The sequence below is a fragment of the Carassius auratus genome, unplaced genomic scaffold (assembly GCF_003368295.1).
Source record: "Carassius auratus strain Wakin unplaced genomic scaffold, ASM336829v1 scaf_tig00215760, whole genome shotgun sequence".
In the NCBI taxonomy this organism is placed as follows: domain Eukaryota; kingdom Metazoa; phylum Chordata; class Actinopteri; order Cypriniformes; family Cyprinidae; genus Carassius; species Carassius auratus.
In genome coordinates this window covers 1,792-12,500 of record NW_020528229.1, presented here as the reverse complement: position 1 = coordinate 12,500, position 10,709 = coordinate 1,792, and positions in this window count along the sequence as shown.

The window sequence follows — 10,709 nt, the reverse complement described above, 5'->3', positions numbered from 1 at the left end:
ATTCTATATATGTGCCAATCTTCCTGTTGCCAGCAGGTGGCGCTATCATTATAATGGAATATTGGCCTTCAGATGTGTTCAGGGCAGGACTTTTATCGAACATGTGAGGTTTGGGGAGGATTGGACATTTTATGCCTGAGTTACAACAACATCCTATTTCATGGCGAAACATCGAAATTTGTCAGGCCGCCATGGACATGCCCTTTAACGAAACCACAAGATCTTCGCAATTTAAGATCGCAAAAGGCTTTAGATTACACTGACCACGTTTGGTGTTGATCTGAATAAATCTCTAGGAGGAGTTCGTTAAAGTACAACCCCTGAATATAGCCAAAACAACACTAATTTTGCAGAGAAAATTCGAAATAACTGACTTCCTGTTGGGATTCGGATTTCGTACCAAGAGACTTTTTCGTAAATATTGGTGTGTTACATGTGTGTACCGATTTTTGTACATGTACGTGAAACATAGCTCGAGGCGCCCTCCGTTTAAAGTGTATACGCACTGCGTTGAAAGTGTGTAGGTGGCGTTATCAAGCCATTTTGCCACACTCGATGGAATATTGGCCTTCAGATCTGTTTAGGCCAGGACCCTTATCACACAAGTTAAGTTTGGGCAAGATCGGACATTTTATGCCTGAGTTATAACATCTTTTATCCCCATGGCGAGACATCGAACTTCATCACGGCGCCATGGACACACCTTTTAACAAAAACTCAAGATCTTCACAACTGAACATCACACAGGTCTTTAGATTAGACTGACCACAAAAAAGACATTGATGTCATAAAATTTCTAGGAGTAGTTTGTCGCAGTGTAAAATATGTAACTTCCTGTTGCCAATAGCTGGCGCTATGACTATAACTGAATATTGGCATGCAGATCTGTTCAGGTCAAGAGTCGTATCCAACATGTGAAGTTTGGGGCAGATTGGACACTGTATGTCTGAGTTACAGCAACTTCCTTTTTCATGGCGAAACCTCTAAATTTGTCAGGCCGCCATGGACACGCCCTTTAACGAAACCTCAAGTCCTTCGCAATTTATTATCGCAAATGGCTTTAGATTACACTGACCAAGTTTGGTGTTGATCTGAATAAATCTCTAGGAGGAGTTTGTTAAAGTACAACCCCTGAAAATGGCAAAAACAACACCAATTTTGAAGGGAAAATTCAAAATAACCGACTTCCTGTTGGGATCCGGATTTCATACCAAGAGACTTTTTTGTAGGTATTGGAGTGTTACATGTGTGTACCAATTTTTGTACATGTACGTGAAACATAGCTCGAGGCGCACTCCGTTGAAAGTGTATAGGTGGCGCTATAGAGCCATTCTGCCACACCCAGTGGAATTTTGGCCTGCAGATCTGTTCAGGCCAGGACTCTAATCACACATGTGAAGTTTGGGGAAGATCGGACATTTTATGCCTGAGTTACAACATCTTTTATTCCCATGGCGAGACATCGAACTTCGTCGCGGCGCCATGAATAAGCCTTTCAACGAAAACTCAAGATCTTCACAACTGAACATCGCACTGGCCTTTAGATTAGACTGACCACAAAAAATACATTGATGTCATAAAATTTCTAGGAGTAGTTTGTCGCAGCGTAAAATATGTCACTTCCTGTTGCCAATAGGTGGCGCTATGACTATAACTGAATATGGGCATGTCAATCTGTTCAGCTTCGGAGTATCATCAAACATGTGAAGTTTGGGGCAGATTGGTCATTGTATGTCTGAGTTATAGCAACTTCATTTTTCATGGCGAATCATCGAAATTCGCCAGGCCGCCACGGACACGCCCTTCAACGAAAACTCAAGATCTTCGCAATTTAACATCGCAAAGGCCTTTAGATTAGGCATACCAAATTTGGTGTTGATTTGAAGAACTCTCTAGGAGGAGTTCGTTAAAATACAACACATGGAAATGACCAAAATTACACAAAATATGCTCATAATATTAAAAATAACCGACTTCCTGTTGGGTTTAGAATTTCGCTCCAAGAGTCTTTTTTGTAGGTATTGGTGTGTTACATATGTGTGCCAATGTTCGTACATGTACATGAAACATAGCTGGAAGGCTGTTGATTTTCTTAGTACAGGTGGCGCTGTCGAGCCATTTTGCCACACCCTCTTCTGAATCCTATATCAGACGAAAATTTTCACCAGGTTTTACGCGTGTGCAAAGTTTCATGACTTTTTGAGCATGTTAAAGCCCTCAAAAATGCGATTCATTCGGGAGAAGAAGAAGAAGAAGAAGAATAATAATAATAATAATTAAAGCTGCAAGCAGCGATGAACGGGCCCTCGCACCCGGGCTCACCGCAATCGTGTGGCTTTAGTAAAAAGGTGAAGGTGAGAAATATGCATTTCAAATCGTTAATATAATTGGAATATGTCAATGTCATTTATATGTGCCAATTTTCCTGTTGCCAATAGGTGGTGCTATCATTATAATGGAATATTGGCCTTCAGATGTGTTCAGGCTAGGAGTCTTATCGAACATGTGAAGTTTGGGGAATATCGAACATTTCAAGCCTGAGTTACAACAACTTCTCTTGCTGTGGCGAGACATGAAATTTTGTCATGACGCCATGGACGCGCCCTTTAACAAAATCTAAAGATCTCCACAATTTAACATTGCAAAGACCTTTAGATTAGACTGACCAAAATAAAATGTTGATGTCATAAAATTTCTTGGAGTAGTTCTTTGCAGTGTAAAACATGACACTTCCTGTTGCCAGCAGGTGGTGCTATGACTATAACGTAATATGGGCATGTAGATCTGTTAAGGGCAGAAGTCTTATCTAACATGTGAAGTTTGGGGCAGATTGGACATTGTATGTCTGAGTTACAGCAACTTCCTTTTTCATGGCGAGACATCTAAATTTGTCAGGCCGCCATGGACACGCCCTTTAACGAAACCTCAAGATCTTCGCAATTTAACATCGCAAAGGGCTTAAGATTACACTGACCAAGATTGGTGTTGATCTGAATAAATCTCTAGGAGGAGTTCGTTAAAGTACAACCCCTTAAAATGGCAAAAACAGCGCCAATTTTGCAGAGAAAATTCTAAATAACCGACTTCCTGTTGGGATTCGGATTTCGTACCAAGAGACTTTTTTGTAGGTATTGGAGTGTTACATATGTGTACCGATTTTTGTACATGTATGTGGAACATAGCTCGAGGCACAGTCAGTTGAATGTGTATAGGTGGCGCTATTGAGCCGTTTTGCCACACCCGTTGGAATAATGGCCTTCAGATGTGTTCAGGCCAGGACTCTTATCACACATGTGAAGTTTGGGGAAGATCGGACATTTAATGCCTGAGTTATAACATCTTTTATTCACATGGCGAGACATCGAACTTCGCCATGGTGCCGTGGACACGCCTTTTAACGAAAACTCAAGATCTTCACAACTGAACATCGCACAGGCCTTTAGATTAGACTAACCACAAAAAAGACATTGATGTCAAAAAATTTCTAGGAGTAGCTCATCACAGCGTAAAATATGACACTTCCTGTTGCCAATAGGTGGCGCTATGACTATAACTGAATATGGGCATGTCAATCTGTTCAGTTCCAGAGTTTTATCAACCATGTGAAGTTTGGGGTAGATTGGACATTGTATGTCTGAGTTACAGCAACTTCCTTTTTCATGGCGAAACATCGAAATTTGTCAGGCCGCCATGGACCCGCCCTTTAACGGAACCTCAAGTCCTTCACAATTTATTATCGCAAAAGGCTTTAGATTACACTGACCAAGTTTGGTGTTGATCTGAATAAATCTCTAGGAGGAGTTCGTTAAAGTACAACCCCTGAAAATGGCAAAAACAACACCAATTTTGAAGGGAAAATTCAAAATAACTGACTTCCTGTTGGGATCCGGATATTGTACCAAAAGACTTTTTTGTAGGTATTGGAGTGTTACATGTGTGTACCAATTTTTGTACATGTACGTGAAACATAGCTCGAGGCGCACTTCGTTGAAAGTGTATAGGTGGCGCTATCGAGCCATTCTGCCACACCCGGTGGAATATTGGCCTGCAGATCTGTTCAGGCCAGGACTCTTATCACACATTTGAAGTTTGGGGAAGATCGGACATTTTATGCCTGAGTTATAACATCTTTTATTCCCATGGCGAGACATCGAACTTCGTCGCGGCGCCATGAACAAGCCTTTTAACGAAAACTCAAGATCTTCACAACAGAACATCGCACAGGCCTTTAGATTAGACTGACCACAAAAAAGACATTGATGTCATAAAATTTCTAGGAGTAGTTCGTCGCAGCGTAAAATATGTCACTTCCTGTTGCCAATAGGTGGCGCTATGACTATAACTGAATATGGGCATGTCAATCTGTTCAGGTTCGGAGTCTCATCCAACATGTGAAGTTTGGGGCAGATTGGACATTGTATGTGTGAGTTATAGCAACTTCATTTTTCATGGCGAATCATCGAAATTCGCCAGGCTGCCACGGACACGCCCTTCAACGAAAACTCAAGATCTTCGCAATTTAACATCGCAAAGGCCTTTAGATTAGGCATACCAAATTTGGTGTTGATTTGAAGAACTCTCTAGGAGGAGTTCGTTAAAATACAACACATGGAAATGACCAAAATTACACAAAATATGCTCATAATATTAAAAATAACCGACTTCCTGTTGGTTTTAGAATTTCGCTCCAAGAGTCTTTTTTGTAGGTATTGGTGTGTTACATATGTGTGCCAATTTTCGTGCATGTACGTGAAACATAGCTGGAAGGCTGTTGATTTTCTTGGTATAGGTGGCGCTGTCGAGCCATTTTGCCACACCCTCTTCTGAATCCTATATCAGACGAAAATTTTCACCAGGTTTGACGCGTGTGCAAAGTTTCATGACTTTTTGAGCATGTTAAAGCCCTCAAAAATGCGATTCATTCGGGAGAAGAAGAAGAAGAATAATAATAAATATAGCTGCAAGCAGCGATGGCGGGCTCAAGCCACCAATGCCATCGCCACCCCGGTGGCATCAGGTAAACTGTGCCCAGCGGGCACATGCATTCACAATATCCCTCTGGCAGTGAGGTTTTAAAGGATATGGCGGTTAAAGGGTTAATCCGAATCATCTAGACTTTAAAATCACATTCACAGAACAATATATATATATTCCCCAAACATATATATATATATATTTAGTAACACTTTACAATAAGATTTCATTAATAAACATTATGTTAACATGAACAATATTTATATAGCATTAATTTATGTCAGTTAATATTCCAAACTTAAACATGAAAACATTGTTTTATTGTGATTTTTTTCCAAGCACATTTTACCAATTCCAAACCATATCAATCTTAATAACTACCATTATTTTTTATTTAATCATTTATGAGTGCTATACAATAGTCCAGGAAAGCTGTAAGAGAAAAACTCCTTATATTCATGTGCAGAATTATTAGGCTGTTTTCTTTTACAGATGAAATGCGCTAAAAAAGAGTTTTAACTCAAACTGTTTTAACTCAAAGTCGAAAATTATGAAATACCCATGAGAAATATCAAACACAAATGCAATACAGAAATGGATAAGTTAAGACTCGACCATTGTACAAAAATGCTGACTGGGTCATGAGGTCAGAAAAGAAGAAGAAAAAAAAAAACAGGTCAAGAAGAACTGACAAAAATAATTGCAAAATAATTAGGAATTAATGTGAAGATTAATTTTTAGTCAATTCTGCAAGACAGACTTTCAGGAAAGGAGGTGGAATAAAAATGAGCTCCTAAATCTTAATCCCGGATTCTGGAAGATATATTCCTCAAACCATCGGACAAGAGGAGGTGGTGCTGGTCCTTCACCAGTCACTCTAATCTGTTCATAAAGCCTATATATAATGTCTTAATATATAGTATTTCACAATACTTCATGGTATTCTAATCAAATCATTTTTTGGAATCTTAGATCTCTCAGAACCTGGCACCGAGTAATTCTGAGACTCCAGGAAAGTGGCAGTTCTGTAAAATGTTGGCGCTGGAGACTAAATGCTCCCTGATAGTTTCACACCTAATTCACTTAACACACACACACACACACACACACATACACACACACACACACACACACACACACACACATACACACACACACACATTACCCACAGTGACAGAGGGACAGAGTGACATCAGATGTATGATAGTTTTTTAATTTTCTATCATCCATATAGTGTTGTATAGTCATGAAACTATGCATATTTCCTCAGAATGACTTGTCTTCTATGTGTACATTTTTTTTAAGTGTTTAGAAGCTGCAATTAAAAAAATAAAAGACATTTACTGGTTACTTTTTTACAGTTATTTCAAAAAATCACCACGACAAAACCATTCAAGCTATTCAAAATTCATCCGCACCTGTACTGTAAGATACATTCTTTAAACAGTACTAAAAGAGGATGTGGTGCTGATCCTTCAAGAGTCTCTGAAAACGTATCTGTCCATAAAGCCTATAAAGAATTATTCTTAATATACAGTTCACAATACTTCAGCTTGATATTCTAATAAAGTGAGGGTCATTTTATCAGTAAAATACATAAAATTCATATTATTTTTCTTTGAAAGATTTCTATAAATGATTTAAATCATACTTGTTTCTACAATAATTATTTAAAAGTAATCCTATAGCTCCATCTGGTGGCCATTATTGGTACTAAGAATTGCCAGCTTGATTTATATGTTATGATAGTTTTAATTTTATGCTGGCTCTTGAAAATGATAAAGCTATGAAACTTACTGTGCTTCCTTCAAATGATGACTTCTAGGTATATAAAAAATTATGAAGAGTTGGAATTAAAAATTTTAAAGATATAGTAAAATAACTATTGTATTTTTTTATGTTACTTTAATAAATCTCTATGGCCACACCATTTAAGGTATCCTAAACCCATTCGCAATTTAACATCTTCAGTATATGGCTTCATGTTAAAAAAGTTTGGTGTGAACTACTTGTGTCTTCTTGGAGGAGAATGAATTCATTTACAGGCTGAGTTTATCATAAATCCACAATAACATTTCTGAGTTCTGTATCAATCAGTGTTGTTGTTTGTTTATTTTTATTTTTTTATTTTTCATAGGAAGATAACTGACCCTTTACTCTCCTTTTTAATAAATGAGCTATTTATAGCTGTATTTATAAACTGCTTACTACTGACTATTAATATTGGGACAAGGCTTTATGAAGCATGAACTGACTATTTACTAATGAGTGCAGTTATTATAAAGTGTTATCAATGCATTTGCTAATGTTAACAAATTAGACATTATTTTACAGTGTTATCAAATCCCTTAAATGATTTGTAAGTGTTTTGTAATGATTTTATTGACCTAAAAGCATTTGTGAAAGTTCTGCTTACATTACAGCTTAGTCTTGATCTGTGAGCTGAACAGATTTACTGTTACATCCATGAGATTATGTAAATTCAAATAAATATCATGTCACAGGATGTCAGAGGTCAGTATCAAATTAGTTAGAAATTATTATTTGCAGCACAAATAAGGTTTTTTAGGATTTTTAAAAATCCCTAAAACTGTCAGAAAAGGATAAGGCCTAAGATTTCTATGTGAGTGGCTAAATTTGTTTGTTTTTATAACTATAATGCATAAACTATGAAACTATACAAAATGTATAAAAAAGTACAAGTTATTCTTTTCCAATGTTTTTTATTTATTTACATTTTTTTTTTTTTTTTTGGGGGATTTACATTTTTAAAAATTAGCCTATGGCAATCATTCTAAACAGCTTGAATAAAACCTGTCAATATTTATTATAGACCACTATAACTGTGTATAATCTAACAAACGAGTTTATTATGAAAATAAAGTGTGTACACCAGATAAATTGGACGATAAAGAAATTGCTAACAATAGTATAATAGAGCATGTTTTAGGGTTTTAGGCGTTTAGATGCAGAAATGGACAAATCAAATGTAAAATCAAATGTAATTGATTTAATTAAATATAGATTAAGTCTTGTTAGAGCAAAATAATAAATAAATACGTACACACATTAAAAAAGCAGCCAAGATGAATGAGTTTAATTTTTTCTATAGATTAAAATTGAAGACAGAAGCAGCTGGTATATGCGTCACTTAATATTAAAATCCAGTAGATCCACTTCTGATTTATTTCTCAACAGTTTATGTTCACGTGGCTGTTTTCGTTTATATTAGCCAAGCTATTATGTATTTCGAAATAATCTTGTCCGTGATGTGTTCGTTCTTACGACGAAAGGCAGAATCCTGCAGCTCGAGAGATATATGTTATTCTGCCAGTCGCGCTTTCAAATAGTCTTGCACACATAAACGGGTCACAAACACCTGCATTTAGCTCGTGTAGTGTTATAATGGATGTATTGTGTGCATTTATGGCAATAATTTATTTTGAAAAGCTCTTAAACAAGAATAAATTCGTTTGTTTTGAACTTGTGACACTGTGCGCGCTGATCGGAGGCAGTGATTTCATATAGGCAGCCGCGAATATTTCATTTTCACACAAACAGTTCAAAAACATCTTAATTTAGCTCTTGGTGTGCTCTAATTGGTGAATTGTGTGATATCGCTGCAATACTTTATTTTTAATAGCTATAAAACAAGAATAAACTCGTTTTTTTCTGAGCTCATCATTCCACACGCTCTTGCTCAGAGCGGTGATTCATCTCTCGTGTTTCTCACGTATCACTGACCACACATCAATTATTAATGAGCCCTGACCTTATAATAATCATATATGTTGGTTTAGCTTGTCAGTGTGAATTAAATCCAAGTATTTATTTGTATTTTAACCGATTTAAAATCGAAACCAAAAGACAGTCTCCTCCCTTTTTAATTCCGGTAACTGCACCTGTAGGGGCGCTATTTCTCTCAGACAATGGAAGTCTAAGCACACACACTCAAACAGATGGACAGAGTGAGATGAGATGTCTGACAGTTTTTTAATTTTCTGTTATCCATACAGTGTTGTAAAGTCATGAAACTATGCATATTTACTCAGAATAACTTTTTTTCTTTATGAAAAAAGGTTTTGAAGTGTTTGGAATTTAAAAATGCAGGAAAATTAATAATTCCATCTTTATTGTCATTTTAAAAAATCCCCACGACAAAACCATCCAAGCTATCCAAAACCCATTCACAATTTAAGTTCCTCAATGTTTTTTCAACATGTACACCAAGTTTGGTGTTTATAGTGTTACTCTCCTCTGAGCAGTATGCATTAATTCACAGCGAAATGTAAAAAACAATCCACATTCAAATCAAAATAGCCGACTTCCTGTTGGTCGTAGCTGATGACTGTGAATTAGAAAGTTGTCCGTCTTGATAAGAACAATTTTTGTACTGAGTTTGGTGTCTGTAGCTAAAACTAACCCCCCCACTTTTGACAAAAGGTGGCGCTATAGAGTGCCTCTTCCACGCCCTCTTATGAAATTTTGCCAGTGTCTAGCTGTCACTAATACTGATATGTGTTCTGAGTTTGATGAAATTCTAAGCATGTTATATGCCTCAAAATCACCTGAGAAGTATTCCAGTTTGACATGTTGCCACGGCAACAATATTTTTAGATATCAATATCCCCCCAGCAGATTTATATCGGCTGTGTTTTAACATTATTCTGATGAAGTTTGAAGCAAATCGAGTAAAAATAAGATGCTGAATTCAAAGCATTTTGAAAATGACACACTTCCTGCTGCCACTTGGTGGCGCTATAACTTTGACTCCTAATAGTCACATATATGCGATCGACATCATACAATGAATAATCTGATGAAGTTTGATTAAAATTAGGAAATGTATGTGGATGGTATTAGACACTTCCTGTTTCTCATTTCTCGCCATAATTTCAAAGCCTCGCCACGAGCAAACCGTTTGAGATATCAAAAATCCCCTGGCAATTTTTCATCCCCAATGTCTTGAGATCATGTTGACCGAGTTTGGCGGCAATCGAGTAAAAAACCTATGACAAGTATTTCAAATTCCAGAGCATGCGCTTTTTACATAACTCTAAATAGCTGACTTCCTGTTGGGCGGAGCCTATGATATGCAATACGAAAGTTGTTCAGGACGATGAGATCTATATGTGTACTGAGTTTCATATTAATACGTGCAAGTATGTGTGAGCTATACATCAACATTTATGACTGTGTTCCAGGGGGCGCTGTAGAGCCCCTGTGCCACGCCCAGGTCCCAACCTCTGCAGGCTCCTTCAGGCCACAGATTCCAAAGTGTGCGCAAATTTTCAAGAGATTTTGAGTATGTTAAGGACCCCAAAAGCCCCCACAACTTTGACGACAAATATGAATAATAAACCCCAAATAGCCAACTTCCTGTTGGGCGGAGCCTATGATATGCAATACGAAAGTTGTTTGTATTGATGAGTTCTATATGTGTACCGAGTTTCGTATGTCTATGTGCAAGTATGTATGATATATGGCCCTCCATATTCCAGGGGGCGCTGTAGAGCCCCTGTGCCACGCCCGTGTATCAGTCTCTGCCCGGCCCTAATGGCCGCAGGTTCCAATGTGTGTGCCAATTTTCAAGACTTTTTAAGCATGTTAAGGGCCCCAAAAGCCCCCGAAACCTTGAAGAAAAATAATAATAATAAATAATAATAATAATAATAATAATAATAATAACAAATAATCCTAAGGAAAACAATAGGGCTCTCGCCCTCCAGGCTTGA